Genomic DNA, 23,169 nt, shown 5'->3' with positions numbered 1-23,169 from the left:
TTAAAAGTTTTAAAGATAAAGATGTCAGTGTCACAGTGCATAACTGGGCTTTACATGGTCAAGTATACACACACACACACACACACACACATACACACACACACACCACACTTTAAACAATCTCTGGTGTATTATGCCATACTTAGCACCAATACCCATTACAACTCTTCCAATGTTTCCTGGCCAGGCAGGTCACCAAGATGTTTGGGACTGTTTGTGTCTTTGCGCCTACTCATCCTAATATTGTGTGGGGATCAATGGGAGAAATTTTGGGCCTATTTTTAAGCCATATCCGGGGATCTTCCACTTCTAAACTCGCTTAGACTTGGAATTTAAGTCTAGACTATAGGTCCTTCCTCCTCCTGGATGTTTTTGTTTTTAACCTTGCTAACACCTACCTATTCATTGCCCATAGCCTAGGTAGTCTTGAAAAATCCTCCATTTCCCCAGCTTGCCCCAATGCCTCCTCAGATCGCAGTGTCACTCCTGTGTGCCTCCTTTAGGGGCTTTTGTTGTTGTTGTTGTTGTAGTTACCACCTTATATTGTAAAAGTCTATTACTCAGGAAGCATTCCTCCCTCCTTTATGTGCAGAATTCCTTGACAGAAAGGACAGGTCGTGTTTACCACTGTCTTGCCTCCAATGACCAGCATAGAGCCTGGCTCTATGATCAGCTCTAAAGAAATGCTTGTTGATGGGCAAATAAACTCGAGAATCTCACACCAGAGCCAGACCAGAATTTTCCTTCATTTCATGACTGGTTTTCACAAAAACAAGCGTTAGGGAGAGTAGAAGGAAGAGCTTGAAAAATACCTTACTAGTGCATTGTGAATGCGGAGTTGTAATTTTGGGGTTCTTATCCATGAAGATGGTCCTTAAAACTAAAATTCAGAATTTTAATTACCAACATAACACCCTCTTTTCTTACTACTATCATTATGTTATTTTATACTATGTTTTCAATAGGACATATCTGATGGAAATACATTTCTTTTGATATTTTTATTATAACTGGTGAGCTACATTCCATCCAATAGCAAATGCCTCTCAGCAAAAATTATAGATACTTTTGGCAGTTGATACTTTTAGATATTATTTGTGGAAACCATAACTTCATAAATTTTAAAACAATATCTTCTTTAAAAATTTTTTTATTAAACTTTGTATTTTGAGATAATTGTAGATTCACATGCAGTTATAAGAAATAATACAAATAATACTTTTACCCAGTTTCCTCCAAAGGTAACATCTTGAAAACTACTGCACAATAACACAACTTTGATATTGACACTGATACAATCAAGATACAAAACATTTTCATCCCAGCATCCCCCATGCTTAGTCCTTTTATAGCTATATCTACTTCCTTTGCCCACCCTCACCTTAAAACCCTGGCAATAATTAACATTTTGTCATTTCAAACACATTATATAAATGGAACCATACAGTATATAACTTTCAGGTGTTGGTTCTTTCCAATCAGCATAATTCTTTGGAGATTGTTTACTTAGCATACTTCTCCGGAGATTTATCTAGGTGGTTGGGTACTAATAGTTCATTCTTCGTTATTGCTACATAGTATTTCATGCTATGAATGTTGAGCCATTTACCCATTGAAAGATACTTGGGTTGTTTCTAGTTTGGAGAGATTATAAATAAAGCTGCTATAAATACTCATATACAGATTTTTGTGTAAACATACATTTTCATTTCTCTGGGATAAATGCCTAGGAATGAGTGTGATTTCTATATCTTATAGTAGTTGAATGTTTAGTGTTTTTAAGAAACTGACAAAATATTTTCCAAAATTAGATGTGCCATTTTATATTCCCACCAGCAATATGACAGTGATTGTTTTTCTGTATCTTCACCAGCATTTGGTGGTATTACTTTTTTTATTTTAGCCATTATGATCAGTGCATAGTGATAGCTCATTTTGGTTTTACTTTCCGTTTCTTTAGTGGCTAATGATGTTGAACATCTTTTCATGGACTTATTTGCATCTGTATATCTTCTTTAGGGAAATATTTCTCTGTTCCTGTTGCTATTTTCTAAATAGATTGTTTTTTGACTGTTGAGTTTTAAGAGTTCTTTATATATTCTTGATAGCAGTTCTTTGTCAGATATGTGATTTACAAATATTTTCTCCCAGTCTGTAGCTTGTCTTTTTAATCCTTTTTACTGTTTTTTTTTTCCACGAAGCAAAAGCTTTTAATTTTGATAAAAATAACTTTTTATGCTTAATTGGCAAACAAATACCTAAATGTCTTTTGATAGAAAAACTTGCCCTATATATGTAAAATCATTTTTACATATTCATAGATGTATCTCCACTAATGTCATGTAAGTTTAAGCATCACAAAATAATTTGAACAGATTCCTAAATTATAAATTAGTTAATAGTTCTTTTTTGCTCAAATCTTTAGTTGTACATTTACTTCAAATAAACATTTGTTAAAAATGTACTCTATACTGAGGAATGAGGATACACAACTCATAATTTGTCATTTCTTTGCTTCAGGGACTTACATTTTACTGGATTACATCTAAATTTTTATTTGGTAGTTATATTCCAGGAAGATCATGACAGTCTTGTTTTCTAAATCTTTTAGCTGCCTTTTGATGAAAAAGAAAGATAAGGCCTTAAATTTCACTGGTGAAACCTGAAGAAGTCAAATAAAATAACTTGTATGTGCCTTCACAAGCCACAGTCAGAACACTGTCACAATCTCGACCTTTGCTCCCCAAATCCTATTTTGCAAACCAGATGCTATTTCTTTGGACATTACAGGCTATTTTCAAGATACATCAGAACTTAACAAAATGTCATAGTAGGTAAATAGCACTACAGAAAACTGTTTAATATTAACATTATGTCTTGATTTTATAATTATATAAAAATTAAATCTACCCTAGAGCAAAAATTATAATTAACTACTAAAAATCGAAGAAGTGATTTTTTTTTTTTTTTTTTGAGGCAGGGTCACACTCTATGGCCCAGGCTGGAGCACAATGGTGTGATCATGGCTCACTGAAGCCTTGATCTCCTGGGCTCAAGCAATCCTCATCCTCCCACCTCAACCCCTCCATTAGGTGGGACCACAGGTGCACCCCACCGCACCTGGTATATTAGTTTATTTTCACACTGCTATAAAGAACTACCTGAGCCTGGGTAATTTAGTAAGAAAACAGGTTTAATTGATTCACATTTCCTCTGGGCTGGGGAGCCCTCAGGAAACTTACAATCATAGCGGAAGGCAAAGGGGAAGCAAGACACCTCTTACAAGGTGGCAGGAGAGAGAAAGAGTGAGAGGGGAACTGTCATACACGTTTAAACCATCGGATCTCATGGGAGCTCACTGTCATGAGAACAGGAAGGGGGAAGTCCGCTCCCATGATTCAGTCGTCTCCCGCCAGGCACCTCCCCTGCCATGTGGAGACTACAATTGTAGATGAGATTTGGATGTGGACACAGAGTCAAACCATATTACCTGGCGAATTTTCTTTTCTTTTTTCTTTTGGTAGATATGGAGTCTCACTATGTTTTGTTTCCCTAGCTAGTCTTGAACTCCTGGGCTCAAGTGATCCGCCCACCTCGGCCTCCCAAAATGCTGGGATTACAGGTGTGAGCCAATATACCCAGCCAAGAAGTGATTTGTATAATGGCAGGATTATGAATGATTGTTTCTGTGTCTTTAATTAGATTATTTTTTAAAAACTCATTATTTTTGATCATCATGCTATATACTATGGAGAACAGTTTTTAATTTGTGAAGGTGTAGGTGAACTTGATTTGGCTGAAGATAGCAGAGAGTCATCAATCAAACTTATTGATGACTAAGTGTCCACAGGATAAAAGTTCATCATAGTTGTTTCCATGGTGATGAATTATGATATCACAAACTCATCAAGACTGTGACTCAATGAACCATCTGGACAGAGAATGAAAGGCAGTAGTTCACCAACATGTATGCCATCTTTGTATTATATGTTATTGTTAATTAAAACGAAGGGCTGAGTATTTCTCTCATTGAGATTACATGAAGATATTACGTATATTCAGACTTGTCTGAACACAGCTATGCTGGTTTTAAATTGAAGGTTTTCACAAAGCAAAAAACTGAGAAACAGAATTCGACTTAGAATTGTGTATTCATTAGAAAAGATCTTTTCTTCTCATACTCTGAAAAGCACACTGATTAATCACAGTTAAATTCAGGCAAATTTGGCAAATTTTCATCCGTATACTTATTCTTTTATTAGTTAGTAGCCTCACTTTTCAGTTTTAGATCTTGGCATTAAATATATAAAAAAGATCTTAGTGCTCTCATGCTCAGAGATTAAGAATATAGTTATAGATTTGAAATTAGACACTTTCCCTGATAGTTTTTGTTGGTACATGCTTTAGGTTATGTTTTTTTTTTTTTTTTTTTTTTTTTTAGGTTATGTTTCTATGAACAACCAGATGCAAATGTCCTGGCAGTCATCCTGCCTGCTTGCTGTTTGTACCATCTCCGTGGTAGCAACAATCCAAGCTGCTGGAAGCACAGACTGAGCTCTATGAGTCAATTATTTTATATATCTGGGAACGTACAAGCCTTCCTGTCACTCTTTGATATCAATATGTAGACAGTTTGCAGCCTAGGCAACATGGTGAGACCCTATCTCCAAAATTTCTGAAAATTAGCCACCAGGTTTGGTGGTGCATGCCTGTAGTCCTAGCTACTCTGAAGGCTGAGGCAGAAGGATCCCTCAACCCCAGGAGTTTGAGGCTGCAGTGAGCTATGATTGCACCACTGCACTCCAGTCTGGGAGACATAGTGAGACACTATCTTTAAAATAATAATAATAATTTTAAAATTTCAAAAATATCTAGACAATTTCTCTGCTTTGAAGGCTCTTCAAAGATCTCAAAGAGAAGCTTTACTTTGGCGTCCCAACAGAGGCCATTCAAAAACTCAACCTGGTTTTTCAACAATAAATTAGAAATGTAATGCTAACAGTGGGTGCCAAGCATCAGGGAAAAGACATTACTGACCTTGAGTTCTAGACTAGATTTTACCAGATTCTGACCTTCAACTCTGGTACTCGATTTTCTCATAAAAGTGAGAAAATATCTTAACTGTATCACAGAATTGATGTGAGAATTCAAAACAAAGCATTTTTAAAGCTCCTAGGTTAGTGATTGGTATAAGGTCAGTGCTTCACAAATGATAGTTATTTCTTTTTCCATTCGAAATAGAGATCAAAAAGACCTTATCTCACTAACGTGTCATGCAAATAAGGATTAATCTGGTTTTCTATTCCTGAAACATACAGAAGGTGACTTCTTTCTCCATCATTTCCATCTGACTACCATCTGGGAGAACACACAGATGCTACACATCTGGTGCAACACAGGCAGATGTAGCTATCCAGAGGGAGGAGAGTGTTTGCTTTTCTCCACCTAAACACTGACCCTCTTCTGCATAGATTCAAAGACTGTCTTCCTTCTGCAGGTTTACCTGAGTCTGGACTCAAAGAATTACCTTCATTATGAGCTAAAGGAAGTCAGGCCCATTCTTCTCCTGCCTGGCCCCTCTGGCTCTTTGGCACTTCCCACATCCTCCTCATTTGGAAAGGCTTCATCATTTTCTGGTTCACAAAGCAGCTCTGTTGTTGCTTATTTCCACTACAGGGAAAAGGTGAAACGCTTCCCTCAGGGTGCGGAACAATGGAAGTCCCTGGAAGGAAAGTCTTGAAAGAGAAACCCAAGTGGCTTCTGAGATATTCCAAAGTCCAGTTGTTTTCCCTTTTTAAAAATTTTCAGAAAAAATTTAAGACGCTCTTTGATGCCATTTCATAAAGCCTGTGATTGGGTCAAAAGTCTTAGTTCACCATGTACCACAAATAGTGTACTCTATATAGTGTACGCTTGACTAAGAAAAAATAAAGATTTAGAAATAGATGTATTGAGGACATGCCATTAAAAGCAGGCTTCATTGAATGAACTGTTTTTCAGAATACTGTCAAGCTAACCTTAAACTAGTCTAGTCAAGGTAGGCGGTGGATTCCAAACTTGGGAAAAAGTGAGTCTAGTTAAATAACTACCCAAGGAAGAAGTGTTGGAAGTGTTGGATACAACAACTATGAGTATCTCAGAAAGTATGTCTTTTTTCTTTTTTTTTTTTTTTTTGAGTCAGGGTCTTGCTCTATCACCCAGGCTGGAGTGCAGTGACATGATTATAACTCACCGCATTGCAACCTTGAACCGCTGGGCTTGATCCATTCTTCTATCCAAGCCTCCCAAGTAGGTAGGAGTACAAGTAAGTGCCACCATGCCCAGCTAATTTTTTCTTAATTTCATTTTTGTAGAGATAGGATTTCCCAGGCTGGTATCAAACTCTCTAACTTCCTGGCCTCAAGCAGTGCTCCCCCCTTGGCTTCCCAAAGTGCTGGCAGTATAGGTATGAGGCACCACACCCAGCCTGGGTGTCTATCTTTATGCTAAATGTCCAAGCCTTTCCATTTATCTTTTGCCTCTTCATAAAACTTGGCTGAGCGTTTATCAGGTCATTCACATCTTTCATTCCAGGCAAGTGGTAAACTTAGTAATATACTTCCTCTGGTGACAACGGGCAAAGGACTAGAAGCATAAGTAAAGAAATAGTAGAGTGGAATAAGTGGATTTTGACATGCAAAAAGATGCAACAAAGTGAACCTCATTAAGAAATAGACTCAGAGAGCTTGAACATGGAAGGATGCTAGGACAAGTGGCAGCTAAGGCAGAAAGACAGCCATGGTTCCAGATGTCTGGGGAAACAATGGAAGGGCAGATATTACAAAGTTTTCCATTTTGTACCAGAAGTGTCTGTACGAACACAAACTTCTAGTAAGTGTTCTTATTGTTCTGTGGGCTGATGTATATTTTTCTCCCACCACAGGCATTAGCAATCTATATATTATTTACCAAGCCTTCCTAGATAGAAGCATTTATTATTATTTTTTGTTTGTATAAATATCTTGCATTTACTAGAAAATCATGCTTTTCCGGAATGCATTTCTATTACGAAGTTTCTTAAAGTGAGAATAAAAAAGGTATGGCTTTAGAAAAATCCTAGGGATTTTTTGACAGTATGGACTGTATTGTGTGTTCTTGTCTTGGATCAATATCAATGGCACAATGCTTTGATAGTGTCTGAAGATTAAGATATGCAATACAATTTCCTCCCTTCCCTCCCTCCTTCCTTCCTTCCTTCCTTCTTTTCTTTTCTTTCTTTCTTTCTTTTTTTCTTTCTTTCCTTCTTTCTTCCTTCCTCCTTCCCTCCTTCCTTCCTTCTTTCCTTCCTTCCTTCCCTTATTCCTCTTTTCTTTCTTTTCCCTTTCTTTCTTTTCTTTCTTTCTTTCTTTCTTTCTTTCTTTCTTTCTTTCTTTCTTTCTTTCTTTCTTTCTTTCTTTCTTTCTTTTTCTTTTCTTTCTTTTCCCTTTCTTTCTTTTCTTTCTTTCTTTCTTTTTCTTTGTTTCCTTCTTTCTTTCTTTTTCCTTGAGATAGAGTCTCACTTTGTCACCCAGGCAGAAGGGCAGTGGCACTATCATATTTCACTGCCACCTCAAATTCCTGGGCTCAAGGGATCCTCCTGCCTCAGCCCCTCAAGTAGCTGGGACTATAGGTGTGCTCCTCCATATGCAGTTAATTGTAGTTTTATTGTTTTGGGTTTTTTTTTTGTAGAGACTTTGTTGTCTAGGCTGGTCTCAAACTCCTGGGCTCAAGCAATCCTCCCACTGCAACCTCCCAAAGTGCTGGGATTATAGGCGTGAGCCACTGTGCCCAGCCCAGTGCTATTTTCTTATGTTTCCCATACATGCATCATTTTGCTTGCATGCAATTCTTAAGAGATGAAACATGTTTTAATCACCTACTTTTATACTTTGTAGAAGAGCCAAGCTAACATGAACTAAATCATTAAAGCAGCTGACTGGTTAGTGGATTGTGATAGGACTCAGGCATTTCCCAAAGGGGGAACCCGTATTTTGGTAATTCCAGGCATTTTAATTGTATTTTTCTGTCCATTCCCCAATGCCACAATGAGGAACAGCATTCTTTCCTGGGAAGTCCCACAATTTTGTCAAAAGTGGAAGAGTTGCCTTTGACGAATACAAACCCCGCAATAAATAAGAGTAGGTCTAACAAATGAGGCCACCTTGGAAAATGTCATTTTGCCCCTTTGAGCCTTGCCTGTCTTACCTTTGGAGGAGGAGATGGGACTGAATCACCTCAAAGAGCCCCAATAGCTTTAAATGCCTGTGATTGATTTTTCTCCAGAGCAAGATCAAACAAAACAGTATTTCCTAGCTGCTGCCCTTACATGTAGTGGTGATTCGCAGAGAATTTGGGGAGGAAAGTAGCCATTATGGGATGCTTTGCAAAAGGCAATACCAAGATTGATCATCACCTGAGAGTGACACACTATAGTTGTTCATCTGTATCCATGACAGATGGGTCCCAGGACCCCTTGCAGATACCAAAATCCACAGATGCTCAGGTCCTTCATATAAAATGGCATAGTATTTATATACAGCCTATGTATATCCCCCTGAATACTTTAAATCATCTCTAGATTATTTATAATACCTAGAGTTACATAAATGCTATGGAAAGTATTGTTATATTGTATTTTCAAATTTACGTTAGTTTTATGTTTTTTCCAAATATCTTCTTATCCATGGTTGGTTGAATCCATGGATGCAGAACCCATGGATATGGAGAGCTGACTGTAATAGTCAAAGACAAGAGTGGCTGGTGGTAAGCACACCATCTGTCCACAAGTGAATTTCCCCTAAGAATCCTGCTGGTACATTTCTTCATTTCTTGAGATTATTGAACCACGTGATTTTCCTCACTGCTTATTTCACCTTCTGGGTGACACAGGCTCTGAATGTGCTGTTCAAGGCCTAAATATTAGCCCTGATTCAAAATGAACATTAACCAAAAAACAAACAATGATACTGGCCAACTAAGTTCTCTCACTTCTCTCCTCCCTTTTCTTTAATTCATTCCTTACCTATTTAGAAGAGCTGAGGTTCATTTTTATCTTCTTCTTATGACAGCCAGAATTGTCATCTATTAAGATTAAGTAAGGAAGGCATAATTGATATTCACGAACCACCCCAGGATTTATCAGAAGTAAGGGTGTTTCATACGGATTACTAATTGCCTAAAATTTGGCTCTAAGCACCTGAAGATCACTAGACAGGAGAGAAGAGTTGGCTTTGTTGTACATGAGAAGAAGCTGTGGCTGTGGAGTGGGGATGTTCACTGAGAAGTCTGCTTTGGTCTTTGGTACTAGCAGTTTTCCTTCTATATGGTTAACAAGCCAAACATTTTTATTCTTATATCCCCAGAATAAGGGCTTGAAAGGAAACAAAATCTCAAATAAATGGACTAATTTGTTGAATTCTGGACTACACCTCAGTTTATTTAAAGCAGCTTTAACAACTATCTCTGGAGCTCATGACACATATAGAGCACTATTTGTGTCACACAAAACCTTGAAATCAAAATTGCCACAGACCAAATCCAATCTGAAATGGCATTTCATTCAACGGCAGCTTTGTGTCACAAAAACCTGTCTCTGTTTTCCTAACATGGGTATGATACCTATTCAAAAGCAGCCGAGTGATTTACTTATTTTTTCATTATGCTTGTGGATTTGCATAGATTCAGAAGGCACATCTTCTGGGAGGTCTAAGAGTTTATAGAAAGACTAATTTCCTGACTGGGCATGATGCTCATGCTTGTAATCCCATCACTTTGGGAGGCCAAGGCAGGAAGATCACTTGAGACCAGGAGTTCGAGACCAGCCTGGCCAACATGGTGAAACCCTGTCTCTACTAAAAATACAAAAATTAGCCGGGCGTGGTGACACATGCCTGTAATCCCAGCTACTTGGGAGACTAAGGCACAAGAATTGCTTGAACCAGAGAGATGGAGATTGCAGTGAGCCAAGACTGAGCCGCTGCACTCCAACCTGGGTGACAGAGTGCGACTCTGTCTCAAAAAAAAAAAAAAAAAGAAGATTGATTTCCTATAGACAGGAGTATTTATATTGGCAGCAGCAATGCAGATCAAAACTTTGGGGTCACCCTCTTGAATATCTTATTTGTATTTCTTCTTGCATTACTAGAGTCGAGGAGAAAAATGAGTAAAAGGCTTAAGAGGGTTCTCATTTCCATGCAAAGCTTCTCCACACTCCTGGGAGAAGGTTAAGGTCAGGAAGGAAGGTGAGACAATGTAAACCTCAGCACTATTTAGTAAGATAGCCATGGGGAAAAATATGGTATGTTTTTCTTAATTCATATCCAAGGACATTTAGCGCTCAAAAAACTAAAATACTTTTATTTTTTTTATTTTTATTTTTTGAGACAGAGTCTCACTCTGTCGTGTGGGCTGGAGTGCAGTGGCTCACTCTCAGCTCACTGCAACCTCCACCTCCCAGGTTCAAGTGATTCTCCTTGCCTCAGTCTCCCACGTAGCTGGGATTATAGGCACCCACCACTACACCTGGTTAATTTTTTTTGTATTTTTAGTAGAGATGGGGTTTCACTTTGTTGGCCAGGTTCATCTGAACTCCTGATCTCGTGATCCACCCGCATCGGCCTCCCAAAGTGCTGGGATTACAGGCATAAGCCACCGTGCCCGGCCCTGAAATACTTTTAATAAGGTTGTCTCATCCTCCTCTTGGTTTTTCAATGATATAGCAAGTCCCTCTGAAACGCTTCTGCAAAATAACAATGAAGCTAATCACCGTGGGAAACATTTACATCATATGTAGTTACATAAAGAGGAAATTGATAATCTTGGGACATCAGCGTACTAGAAGAGTAAGAGACATGTTTGATTCTATTATATTCTCTTAGTCAGCAATTTTTAATTTTTGCTTAAAGGAAACTGAAAAAAAACATGGGTGCAGTGGCTCCCACCTCTAATCCCAGCATTTTGGGAAGTTGAGGAGGGAGCATTGCTTCAGTCCAAGAGTTTGAGGCCAGCATGGGCAACACAGTGAGACCCCATCTCTACAAAAAATATTTTTTAAAATTAGCCTAGCATGGTGGTGCCTGCCTGTAGTTACAGCTATTTGAAGGGCTGAGGTGGGAGGATCGCTTGAACTAGGGAGGTCAAGGCTGCACCCCAGCCTGGGTGACAAAGCCAGACCCTGTGTCAAAAAAAAAAAATAATAATGTGTAAGGCAGTAGTTGTTCTATAATGGATTGTATGGTAAAAGGAAGGATTACTTTCTTACTATAACACCTTGTGATAACTTTTTCCAAAGTGTTAATCTTAGGGGTTAACATTTTTATAGGTAATCATTAACTGTAGTCAAACATTATTTTAAAGTTTAGGTAATTCATCAGAGCATATTACTCTGACTTTCCTAAGCTAGCTTAGTTATATATTTTCACTTCAGTTTGAGCCTCCACTAAATTTTAACATGAACAAAATATTATATGCAACACCTTAGAAGCAATTGTTAAATCATTGTTACTTTTAATATCATCTAAATCTAAGCTAAGGAAATGCGTTTATTTTTTATCACCAACTGACGTAGGTGTACCCACATGGACAGAAAACAACGTAAACCACCAAAAGGACTTGAAAATTCCCTACTCAAGACTTCTTTTGCCAATGACTAATGTTTAATGCTATTTGCTAGAGATTCTGGTGCCAGGAGGATTTCTAACCAGGTTATTTTATCAATAGGAATAAAATATCGAGGGCTTAAATTAGTGTAATCTCTCAAGATCTTGAATTTGACATTTTCATAATTTTTACTTAATCATAGCTCCTGGGGATTGGAATTGCTCTTTTAGCTGGCCGGAGTCTGGGAGGAGGATCCAAAGTCTCTGAGTTGTTTTATTTTATTTCTTTTTACCCCCTAAAGCACTGGAAATGGTTGGCCCTGATGTGCTCCTAAGGTAACCGCAAGATGAGGCAAAACAGGATTGAGATGAAAACCAAGCTCACCCACATCCTACGTCAATTAGCTATTTTTTTTTCTGTGTAAACAATGGGAGGGAGGTGGGTTGTAGCTTTTATGGTAGAGGTTCCTCCGCACCTCCTGACTCCCCCAGGGTTCCCCTCTGCCACTGCCTTCATCCCAAATATAAGCTGACAACAAAATGTTTCTTCAAAGTGCTCATTGTTTACTCTGCTCTAGTTTCTTCTTAAAGGTCATCATCATGTTGAATTATCTTGAGAAAATCCTCTGAAGTGTGTGTGTATGTGTGAGTGTGTGTGTGTGTGTGTGTGTGTGTGTTTAGGAAGGATGTGAGGAGAATTGAGAGGTGAGTCTCTGAATAACAAGTTGAAAAAAGAGTATGGAGGAAAGCGGTGTTTAAAATTGTCCAAAGCCATCAGCCCGGCATGATGGTTCACACCTCTAATCCCAACACTTGGAGAGGCTGAGGTGGGAAAACTGCGTGAGCTCAGGAGTTTGAGACCAGCCTGGGCAACATCGTAAAACCCCATCTCTACAAAAAAATACAAAACTTAGCTGGGCATGCTGGTGCATGCCTGCAGTCCCAGATACTCAGGAGGCTGAGATGGGAGAATCGCTTGAGCCTAGGAGGTTAGGGCTGCAATGAACATGAGTGTGCCACAATACTCTAACCTGGGCAACAGAGCAAGACCCTGTCTCAAATAATAATAATAATATATATTTTAAAAATAGTGAAATCAGTTGTTGATAGAACTGAAGTGTGTCAGGCTTAGTGGGGACTGTGGTTGTCTCTTCAGCCAAAAAAAAAAAAAAAGCAAAAAAATAACAACAACAACAACAAAAACAACTCCAAAATTGCTGTTGCTCCATTTATTTCAGGTGTAAGTCTTCTTTCAGATTTAAAAAACAATATAACCATTTACAATGTACTTTGTTGGACCTGAGCATAGGAAAATTCATTCATTCATTTATTCATTGAGTACCCGTTATATGCCAGGCAACGCAGTAGGCACCATCAAAGATGAATAAGCTATGTTCTAAAATTCATAGTCTAACAGAAGACACATAAAAGCAAAGAGTGGAAATATACTGTGGCAATGCATATTTGGATATACTGGTATTAAAAAGTGAGGACTTTTTAGCTAAATCTTTTTTGTTTATTTTCTAAAAAATCATCTATCAACTTCATGCATATCTATTAACACACAGTGCATATATTCAGCTAAATCTTAAAGTATGAGAAGAAACGTGCCATTCACAAAAGGGAAATGGGAATCAGTGCATCAGATACAACCTATGCAATCATGAAGATTTATGGCAGAGCACAGGATATTTGGGGATTGGCAGGCATTTCAAAATGGCTGGCACATAAAGTTCCGGGATGGGAATGGGCTGGCAAGAGAAGAGATCATTGGAGCCAAATTAACTGAACTGTGATTGAATTTTAGATATGATAATATCTATAGGAAACCTGGCAACCCAGTGGGCAGGTGACTATGATAGAGCAAAGATAGAATCTTCAGGCCTTCGGGGACTAAGCAGGAAAAGAATAATTTTATTGAGCACTTTAAGTGGACATTATGCTAGATTATTTTACATATTTCATCTCCTTTAATTTACACCACAACTCTGTGAGTGCAGGCTGATAAAGAATTAAATAAAATGCAGGTGGGGTAGCAGCATCTGTAGTGCTAGCTATTTGGGAGGCTGAGGCAAGACCATTGCTTGAGGCCAGGAGTTCCAGGCTGTGGTTCACAGTGGTTGTGTCTGTGAATAGCCACTGCACTCCAGTCTGGGCGACACAGTGAGATCTCATTTCTTCAAAAAAAAAAAAAAAAAAAGAGACAGGGTCTCACTCTGTCACCCAGGCTGGAGTGCAGTGATGTAATTACAGCTCACTGCAGCCTTAACCCCTAGGCTCAAACAATCCTCCCACCTCAGCCTCCTGAATAGCTTGGACTACAGGTGCATGCCACCACACCTGGCTATTTTTTGTATTTTTTGTAGAGATGGAGTTTCACCACGTTGCGCAGTCTGGTCTCGAACCCCTAGGATCAATTGATCCTCCTACTTTCACCTTCCAAAGTGCTGAGATTATAGATGTGAACCACTGCACCTGGGCTAGAAATTATTTGATAATAAATAAATGAAGGCAGAATCCAAGAAAGAGCATAGAAGAGTCTCTTAAACCTTTATTTTAAGCTATGAGCCAGGAAAGACATGGTGGCAAGGGTGGGATGGTTGCAGTGCTTTTTTGTTCACTAATCTCAGGCCTGTGTGTTCTGAGCTAAAGAAAAGTCAGTTGGTGAGAGAAGGAGAGAGGAAGTTTCCCAGAACCATTTAAAGAAAAATTTGTAAAGTCTTCTCCCAGGGAGTTGCCCTCAACTACCTTTTAACAAAAATGGAGAAAAAGAAAAAAAAACAGAAAGGAATATATAGATATACAGATCTTTGACCTTTTAAACTATGATATCTCCTAGTATTATTTCATATATTGATAATAATTATAATTTTTCTCAAACATGGCAAAAGTGGAACATTGTGGGAAATAATATGGGAGTGCGCATTTGAATTTCTGTTTGACTTTGCAGCAAAAATCTCTTTTCTAACTTTCTCTTTTAATCTCACTGTCAGAGCCATCTGATTGCTTGATAACATGATTCTTTTTGCCCAGCCCTTGTTATCCTCCCTCCTGCCCTAGTAACCATGACCTAGGCTCCACTCATTTCTACCCAGGAACCTGGATGCACTGCTTTGCACTATTGCCTCCTGGCAAAACAGAGCAATGAGAAAGGAAACGGGAGCCCAAATTCAGAGCCTTCCTTCCCAGCACAAGGACAAAGAGATGCCCTTTTTTTCCCAGGAAGGGGGATTCTTCCCTCTCTTCAATAATTGTCTTTATCACTCTTGTGTTCTAACCAGTCTTTATTGTCCCCGCCACAACCACCAAATTTCATGTTCTTCTGGCAGTCAAATCAGGAAATTCAAGGACACAACTGCTCTGGCTTCACAAAGACAAGGATCAAATTGTTTAAGTTACTGATAGCAACTCTTTGCTTCTTGATCCTCCATGCCTCCTCAAGCTTTTTTGGCTGAACTTTTAGCTTTGGAACAGGGTCTCTGGAAAATACTTCTTAATATCCTTAATTTATAATTCTGATGTTTGCCTTGTTTCATTTTGTTTATTTGGGGAGGATAAAGTTTAGGTGTTCACCATCACACTCATTTCCTTCTATTTTTTAGACAAGGTCTTGCTCTGTCACTCAGGCTGGAGTGCAGTGGTATGATGTTGGCTCACTGCAACCTCCACCTCCCTGGTTCAAGCGATTCTCCCACCTCAGCCTCCCAAGTAGCAGGGATCACAGGCTTGTGCTACCATGCCCCACTACTTTTTTTGTCTTTTCTGGTAGAGGCGGAGTTTCACCATGTTGGCCAGGCTGGTCTTGAACTCTTGACCTCAAGTGATCTGCCTGCCTCGGCCTCCTGAAGTGCTGGGATTGCAGGTGTGAGTCACCGTGCCCAGCCCTAATTTCCTTCTAATCAAATAATTCTCAAAAATAAACATTTAATTGACCATCTACTACAATGATAACAAGACAATGTTTGCCTTAAATAAGCTCTAAATCTAGTTGGAGGGATAACACATACAGAATGGACTGGTAATAAAAAGTGGGCTTTGCTTGGTGCTACAATTGTGATGTAAACTAAAGAGGGAGTGTTTTGGACTGACTTTGAGTTGGGGAGGCTTTATGGAGGAGCTGACATTTGAGTTGGGCCCTAAGTTGTATGTTATGAAATAAAAAAAAAGAGGAAGGGCATTCCAAGATGAGAAGACAGTATAAATAAAGGTACAGAGGCATGGAAGGTAATTTATTGGCCAAAGGATAGCAAAAAGTACAGAAGCACTAAAGTCTAGAGCACATAGGCTAGAGGCTAGAATAAGTGAGAAATAGCTAATCCTAGAAAGAAAATTGGGGCTTAACTGTAAAAACCTTTGCATGCTATACTAAGAAGATTTGAGTTCACTTTCTTGGCAACTAGGAGCCATTACATGTTTCAAAAGATCTGGTGGAAAAACAGAAGTACAGAGGGTAATATTCTAATGTGTAAACTTCTACTGTGAGTCCAAGAGTGTACGGTATCTATCTCTGTACCGTGTTCCATATTTTGCTTAGACTGTTCGAACCGTGTAAGAATAAGAAATAATAAAGTGTTTTCTCTGATACAATATTTGAATACCTTTTACCTATCAATTCTTTCTAATTTCCCTTTAATAAGACATTTACTACAAATAGACATCATTCCCATAGCAATCTTTTCTTGAGACAAAGAGGCTAGTAGGCCAGGTTCTGCATAGAATATAAGCTATTTTTTCATTTTAGAATGCCACTCTCCATTGATGTCTATTCTCGTTAAGTAGAAAATTCCAAGAAGTACTGGCAAAATTATGTTAATTTGTGTATGTACTGACTTCCAGACATTTGGAACCAGATTCTGAACCTGTAACTCATTTCAATCTTGCCATGACTTTGGTTTCCCAAGTCCTAGGTCTTCCTCTGAAAATTTAAAATGCTTCTGGAAATATATTTTCCATGACACCTTTGCCTTAGGAAAAAAATTTGTGGTCAACATTGGAAGAAAAAAAAAAAACTGAGACAACATATATCTTGCTCCTTAACATATTCTGTATGAAATTAATGTCTTATTGACAATCTACGTATCAGATCCTCGTACACAGGAGCTATTGAAATGATGTGTCAGTTTGGAAAATCACGTTCATGATTTCTGATTCTCAACATAAACAAGCAGTAAATCACCGTATAAGGGGTGTATGCATTAGGGCCTCCCACATAAACTTCACCTCTGCATGTGTAAACATTTTCTTATTATCGCAAATAATCAACAGGAGAAGAGCAAATGCAAGTTTAGCTTTTCTCCAGAATGTTTATCATGGTTACTTTAAACTGTTTATAGGAAAGAGTGAACTATAAATGTCTTTCAGGAGGTGGGTAGGACCATATGGCTCAGAGGCTTTTCTGCAATAAAATGTTTGGTTAAATTTTAGGCAACAGACGGTCCTTCCACAGCAATTATTTGTGATTTCGAGCATCGTTGTTGATACTCAACTCCTGAAACAAATAACACCAACCTAAAACATTTATAATAACTGAAGAAACCAGGTTGCTTTTAGCCCTGCTAGGATCCAGCTGCCCCCTCGCAACCCATCCCCAGTCAGCTGCAGCTCAGGCAGGCCCAGCCTTTCCATCCCTGCACATCAGACTGTGGTGCAGAGAAACTCACTCTGCTCTTCAAAACAAACATTGGATGTAATCCACCTCAATCTTTTCCATGTGAGGCTTTACAAATTTTAGTTTTCTCTAAGAAGATAGCCTGTATATTCAATTGCCTAGGTAAGAGTTTAATTTCTGATGCATAAAGCATATCCTGCCTTGAAAAATATCTCAGGAAAATTAAAGGCCACAACAGCTTCATGTGGGCCTATATCAGGATTGCTGCCGAGTAAGTTGTGAAATGTTTTTGGATTTCTGAGCCGTTTGGATTTCAGAATTGTGGAGGAATTACGGATCCGTGTTTTATTGTGTATTACCAATTATTTTCCTTTCTTTCTCTTTTCTGTGATGGGTAGTATTTTGATTGTTTAAAATCATCTTTGTAGATACATTATTAGCAGCTATGAACTTCATTTCAAGATATTTAAGATGCCTTAGAAACTTCTAAAAACGGTACAATAGGATTGAGAACCACTCATGTATGGCCTTTACTGTTTTGAGGTTTTTCTTTTTTGACGTATATTATTTGATGAAACCCCATGAGATAGGTCTCTACTTTGGAAAGAAGAAAACCAAATTCAAGGGCAATTAAAAACTTGTCAAATGTCTCCATTCTAGTGAGAAAAAGAATTGGCATTGGCCTAGATCTTACTCTGTGCCCAGTCCTCTTCCCATACCCTTTTTTTTCTTTTTTTGGAGGCTCCTCTCAAACTTTTGAGCTCAAGTGATCCTCCTACCTTGACCTCCCAAAGTGCTGAGATTACAGGCCTGAGCCACTATGCCTGGCCAGCTAAGGTTAATTTATTATTGAAGAAATATTTTTGTTATAAATTTAGTGTAGCCAAGTGTGCAGTGTTTAGACCATCTACAGTAATGCACATTAATGGCCTAGGCCTTCACATTCACTCACCACTCACTCACTGACTCACAAGAGCAACATCTAGTCCTGTAAGCTCCATTTATGGGATGTGCCTCACACATGTATACCATTTTTTTTGTCTTTTATTCTGTATTTTGTAATGTACATGTTCTATGTTTAGATAAGTTTAGATGTATAAATACTTATCCTTGTATTACAATTGTCTAGTGTTCAGTACAGTGACTTGATGTACAGGTTTGTAGCCTAGGAAAGATAGGTTATATCATGTAGTTGAGGTGTGTAGTAGGCTGTACCATTTAGATTTGTATAAGTACATTCAGTGATGGAATTGCCTACTGACACATTTCTCAGAAGATATCCCCATCGTTAAGCCACCATTACTATATTAGAAGGTAGAAAAACAAATTTGGCTCCTGAATTAGCCTACTTATATAGCATCATTGGCCAGAGGAAAATCACTTTGCTTTATGAATCCCAGTTTTCTGTGGGAATGAAATGAGGTACCATGCATGATCCTACCAGCATAACACCTGCCAAATAGTGCACATTCAATACTAGACCTTCCTTTTTATACCTATAAATAAAGGATGTGTACTATATCAAGAGCTTCTCTATGTCTGAAGTTACAATAGAGTAATTCCAAATTGTCTTTCATGGAATCAAATCCCTGATGAACCCTCGATTTTCTGAGTTCTGTGAATTTCATCACAGCCCAATTTGACCCATTACTGCTAATTCAGTGTTTTTATTAGTAAATTATATTTCCAAGTTGAATCAAAACAACAGTATAGCAGGCACAGCTTAAGATACAAGATAAATAAGTTGTTGCACTCACCAGTCAAAATTTTTTTTAAAAAAATCAAGAAGCAATCACTGAATAGTTTTCCTTGATTTGGATACCAATTAGGTTAATGATCAAATGAGACTGATAATCAGAGCTGAGGAACTCAATCAACAGAATTGCAACATGTTTTTTTTAAACCTCTTCAAAGATCGCATCACTACAGAATAGGGAAACCTATTTATTTACTTAGTTTGAGACAGTCTCTCTCTGTCACCCAGGCTGGAGTACAGTGGAATGATCTCAGCTCACTGCAACCTCCACCCCAGGTTCAAGCAATTCTCGTGCCTCAGCCTCTGAGTAGCTGGGACTACAGGCGCACAACACCATACCTGGCTAATGTTTTGGATTTTTAGTAGAGATGGGTTTTCACCATGGTGGCCACGATGGTCTGAAACTCGTGACTTCACGTGATCTGCCTGCTTGATCTCCTGAGGGAAATCTATTTATGACTGATGCTGTTCTTTTTACTGATTGTTTCATTGGCTGTCAGCCCTTAGAGGAAAAACTGTTCAAACAATCTTTTATTCGTAGACCCAAGTTATTTAATTTTAGAATTATTTCCCATGTATGCACAACTGAATTTTCATCTTCATAACAAGAAAAGAAATTCTTTAAGTGAAAAACAGTACATTTTATACCCTTCCTTTTCACAAAAATCTCATAATATTTTCTGACCTTTAGTCTTGATAATTAGCCCTCCTGTTTGCTTGTGTTCTCTTTCACAAGTGATGTGATCTTATTTTTAAAAAGGACCTGAGACCAGTAGACAGCTGACCCTTGAACAACACAGATTTGAAAAGTTCTGGTCCACCTATACACAGATATTCTCCCACCTCTGTCACTCATGAGACACCAAGACCAACCCCTCCTCCGTGCCCTACTCAATCTGAAGACGACCAGGATAAAGACCTTTACGGGGATTGGCTTCCATTTAGTTATTAGTAAATATCTTTTCTCTTCCTTATGATTTTCTCTATAAGTTTCCTTTATCTAGCTTACTTTATTGTAAGAATACAGTACAGACTACATATAACATACAAACTATGCATTATCAATTATTTATGCTGCTGGTAAGCCTTCTAGTTGAAAATAGGTTATTAATAGCTAAGTTTTGAGGGAGCCAAAAGGTATATAAAGATTTTCATGGGTGGTTGGACTCCCCCCCAGCACAATGCCCATATTGTTCAAGGGTCAACTGTGCATCCTAATTGGTACTTGACACTGAAAGAAATTAGATCTCCTTGCCAGGCGCAGTGGCTCACGCCTATAATCCCAGTACTTTGGGAGGCCGAGGAGGGTGTATCACCTGAGGTCAGGAGTTTGAGACCAGCCTGGCCAACATGGAGAAACCCCATCTCTACTAAAAATACAAAAATTAGCTGGGCATGGTGGTGGGTGCCTGTAATCCCAGCTACTTGAGAGGTTGAGGAAGGAGAATCACTTGAACCCGGGAGGCAGAGGTTGCAGTGAGATGAGATTGTGCCATTGCACTCCAGCCTAAGTGACGGAATGAGACTGTCTCAAAAAAAGAAAAAAGAAAGAAAAAGAAATTATACCTCCTCTTAGAAGTTTGTCCCTCTCTTCAACTGAAACCTATCACAGTTCAACCTACATGGTAGTTTCATTCATTTATTCATTCTGGTGCCACTTAGAGAACATCTACTTTGTCAGATACTGTTCCACACACCCTAAGCAAAACACATGATCCCAGTCTACATGAAGGATGGTGTCCAGTCGTGTATGGCCTGATTCTTTTCTGTAAAGTGCTTTCACATTTGTAGTTGGTTCCTTTACTAGAGCACTCCTGTTTTTGCCTTCTTGTAGAAAGCAAATTCTTTCTACCCCGTCACTGATTTTGTTCTCCAATTCAAACAGTAGAAACTAGAATAGAGAACTCTCTTGTAATATAAAAGGAAATAGAAATCCCTATTTAGTCAATGTTTTTAAAGTTTAATATGATTCCTCTTAGTAATGACCAGCAAAAAGAAAATATTTCTACTTTAATCTTTTCTTTTGAACTGAAATGTCCCTCTATGTCATTTACATGACAATTGGCCCAAATCTCTCTGTTACCAAGACTTGGTATTCAAATTAAGAGGCTTCATTTAATTTCAAGAAGACTTTTTTGGGGAAAGTTTTTGTTTGTTTTGTTGTGTTTTATCATAACAAAACAAGGCATAATGACCAGGAAGATGGAGTTTCTAGTTAGTGCGTACATATACATGCTGATAGTTACCAAATGTGATAGAAGCAGGTTATTCACATGCCTCTTCTCCATAGAAGGTTTTGGTCCTCAGTATGTAAAGCACCTCTTTTTTTCTTTTTCCTTTTTTTTTTTTTTTTTTGAGATGGAGTCTCGCTCTGTCACCAGGTTAGAATGCAGTGGTGCGATCTCCACTCCCTGCAAACTCCGCCTCCCGAGTTCAAGTGGTTCTCCTGTCTCAGCCTCCCGAGTAGCTGGGACGACAGGCACGTGCCACCACACTCAACTAATTTTCGTATTTTTAGTAGAGACGTGTTGGCCAGGATGGTGTCGATCTCTTGACCTCATGATCCACCCACCTAGGCCTCCCAAAGTATTACAGGCGTGAGTCACCGCGCCCGGCCGCATGTAGAGCACCTTAAAAGTACATTGGATCCGGATAATCACTTAACTATGCACTTGTATATCCATATCAAAACTTCATGTTGTACAGTTTAAATATAGACAATAAGAATAAAATAAATGAAAGTATTTTAATATACTGATCCATGTTCTGGCTATTTTTCTATGGCTCTATGTAGCTTTAGCTTTTCATTCTCAAAGCATGGATCAAAGAGCTGTAAGAAGAAATTAACCAGAGACTTTATCCTGATTGTTTCACATTTCCAAAGGCAATAAATCAGTCACGGGCTGAGAGAGGAGTATTAAAGTCTACCACAACTAATATATTTCTGCCTTTTTTTCTTTTATTTCCTATAGGTTTTGCTTTATGAATTTTGACATGATATTTTCATCATGTGTAGATATCATGCCTCTTTATGCTTTCATTGCAGATGAAGTCATTTCCTAACATCACTGCTTCCTCTCCCTTCTCCTAGCAGTTATCTACGCGAAACAAGTAAATGTATTTTGTGAGGTTCAGCTAATTCACATAATTAGCATTACCAAGAGGCTTACAATTATTCTGGAATTTGTGTTTGCTTATTTGTTTCCCCAAATACAGCTAAAGGGGAGGAGAGGATCACCAGATCTTACAGTAGGCAAAACTATGCATTTTTGGTAAATCTTCCTCCTGGTTTTCTATTTCACTGGCTGCTCATTCTCATTGTCCTTCACTCTTTCTCCTCTGTTTAACTTCCAAATGCCAAGCATCCCTGGGATTATTCTCTTCATTTATTACATTATCTCAAATGGTTTTAAATACCATACGTATACTGATGACACCTAACATTCTAGTTCCCCTCTGTGTCTCCCTGAACTCCAGACTCAGAGGTCCAACTGACCTCTGCATATGGCTGTCCAGTAGGCATCTCCGGTTGAACATCAATGAAACAAAGCTTCAGGCTTTTCCCCAACCAGCTCTTCTTCTGGTCTTGCCCATCTCAATAAACACCATGCTATCTACCCAATTATCTGAGCCAGCTATCTGGTAGTTATTCCCTTCTTTCCCTCACTGTCTTCTGATCCTCACATCCTATAAACTTTAATTCCAAATATCACTGGAATCCTTTCAGTTTTTCCTATCTTCACTTCTTCTCCTTAGTCTAAGCTATTATACTCTCTTGCATAGTTTAGTGGTGTTTTTTAAACACTTTTTAAAAATTTTACATTTGCCTTTTCCAACGAATTCTCCTTAGAACAGCCAGAATGATGTCTTTGATGTATGAGTTAGCCAAGTGTGGTGGCTTGCACTAGTAGTCCCAGCTACTCCAGGAGGCTGAGGTGGGAGGATTGCCAGGAGTTCAAGACCAACCTGGACAACATATTGAGACCCCATTTCTAATTAAAAAAAGAGGAAGAAAAGAAGAAGAAGAAGAATAAGAAGAAGAAGAAGAAGAAGAAGAAGAAGAAGAAGAAGAAGAAGAAGAAGAAGAAGAGGAAGAGGAAGAGGAAGAAGAAGAAGAAGAAAGAAGAAGAAGAAGAAGAAGAAGAAGAAGAAGAAGAAGAAGAAGAAGAAGAAGAAGAAGAAGAAGAAGA

At 38.5% G+C, this 23,169-nt stretch overlaps 1 protein-coding gene and 1 long non-coding RNA gene across 4 annotated transcripts in view; both read left to right on the top strand.

Annotated features, from left to right (window-relative positions):
- NRG1 (neuregulin 1) overlaps positions 1-23,169 on the top strand; it is a 1,122,805-nt gene that overhangs the window by 793,367 nt on the left and 306,269 nt on the right. The gene's annotated exons all lie outside the window — the stretch shown is intronic.
- On the top strand, positions 3,932-5,946 carry LOC105525194. The gene is made up of 3 exons (XR_001003871.1): positions 3,932-3,967; positions 4,442-4,652; positions 5,677-5,946. It is a non-coding gene; the product is annotated as an uncharacterized LOC105525194 (long non-coding RNA).

Source organism: Colobus angolensis, unplaced genomic scaffold (genome assembly GCF_000951035.1).
Source record: "Colobus angolensis palliatus isolate OR3802 unplaced genomic scaffold, Cang.pa_1.0 Scaffold52, whole genome shotgun sequence".
NCBI classification, from domain to species: domain Eukaryota; kingdom Metazoa; phylum Chordata; class Mammalia; order Primates; family Cercopithecidae; genus Colobus; species Colobus angolensis.
This window is presented reverse-complemented; position numbering and strand designations above follow the sequence as displayed.